The sequence below is a fragment of the Arachis ipaensis genome, chromosome B08 (genome assembly GCF_000816755.2).
Source record: "Arachis ipaensis cultivar K30076 chromosome B08, Araip1.1, whole genome shotgun sequence".
Lineage (NCBI taxonomy): Eukaryota > Viridiplantae > Streptophyta > Magnoliopsida > Fabales > Fabaceae > Arachis > Arachis ipaensis.
The window spans coordinates 19912179-19914219 of NC_029792.2; positions in this window are offsets into that span (position 1 = coordinate 19912179).

A 2041-nucleotide genomic window follows, 5' to 3' on the forward strand; every position below is an offset into this window, starting at 1 on the left:
TCAGTTTTATTTTGGATTTTAATTTATTACTAAAAGGTAGTGAAATTCTATTGATAATGAAATAAAGTTGCAAAAAAAAGGTCCATAGGGTAGAATAAGTAAAATAATGTGATACCCATATTACAACATCCAAATGAAACAACCTAGGATCTAAAATGTTTATCTTTCTCTTTCTCGCCGTCTATTATATTATCGATTCTATTATATAAAAATCGATTTTTTACATTTAATGATAGAGTCAACGTAGCATGTTTCTGAGAGTATTTCTTAATTTATTTTGTTTAACTCATTAAATACAATTCATTATGATGCATTAATTATATCAACTAATTGATTTGATTAGATATTTAGGTATCGCACAATTTAAAATTATGTATATTGATTTGATTTTTATGATATATAAATTTAAGGAATAAATTAAAATAATATAATTTATTACTTATTTAATTTGAATACAACAAATACAAAATTAATTTAGTCAAAAGTTTATTATTTTCTAATCTTCTATACATAAAAATGACAAAACAAAATTGTAAAAATAATCTTTTTATCGTTTTTGCTATTTTAATTTTATTTTCTTTGCTTTTTTATGTTTAATTTTATTTTACATTAACTTTGTGTATTTAATAACAAAATATACTCATATTAATTCTATCATATAATAATATTTTTCTCCTATGTTAATCAAAGAATTTTAATAGTTATCAACTACATCTAATAGAATGACTGAGAAGTGAGAACTACGATAAGTTAAACCCAGATTCAAAATGTTGAAACGAAGGAAAGAAAATAGTGGATATATGATTAGAGAAAAATATATAATAACGAGAAATATACTAAAACTGGATTTTTCCTCCAACTAATAAAAGTGAGGTGTCAATTTCTCATGAATTCATTTTTTCTCTAAAATAAAATCACTATTTTCTCTTCTAAATTTATTTTAGAATATCTTTATTATAATTATATTACAATTAACATTTAATGAATAATGCATGATTATACTAATTTAGGAAAATATCTTTATTATAATTATATAAAATCAATATTTAATACATTATCAACTAATAAAAGTGAAGTGTCAATTTCTCATGAATTTATTTTTCCTCCAAAATGAAAGCACTATTCTCTCTTCTAAATTTATTTTAAAAAATATCTTTATTATAATTATATTACAATATTACAATTATATTACAAGTAGCTTTTAATGAATAATGCATAATTATAATAATTTAAAAAAATAAAATAAAGTTCAGTAATTTATCTTTCGACTACACACGTATGTAGAATAACTTTTAAGAAGGAGTCACGTATAATAAATACGGTCGATGATTGTAAAACTGTATACTAACATTGATATAATATTATTTCAGGTATATGTTTTGCAGGTATCAAAGAAAAGTGTTGAGTTATTTTTTAGTGGTTTAAATTATTTATTGTTTATTAGAGAATTTTGTGCATTAGAATTCTCTAATAATTTATTATTTATTTTGAGCTGATTTTGATATGTTCTTACCTGACAGTAAAACAATATATAAAAAATTGTTGGTGGGTCTAAGTATTATTAGGTTATTTATGGTCACATTGAGTATATATATTTGATTTATTGAAAAAAGTAAATTATTAAAATTAATTAATAACTATTTTAGAGTTAATACATTTAATACTAGATTAAGAAAAAACAAACAATACATAATATGTTACATTTTTATTAATCAAACTATTATAATTTAAATTAATCTTAACAAAAGAATTTAAAATTATAATTTCAATCTTATCACATGCATGGCACGGGTTATTACACTTGTTTTAATATATATTTTACATGGGTGGTTATTGATACGAATTTATATTAAGAAATAGAAAATTAGATAAAAAAATTAGAGAGAATAGAAAAGAAATCCTTAGGATTAGGACTAAAGAGGAAAAATAAAGTTTCTCATTATATCATATCTATCTCACATTATTACACCATATTCTTATTTATAGTATAATTTTTTAATTGGACTAGTCCAATACTAATCCTATCATTACGCTACCCTTT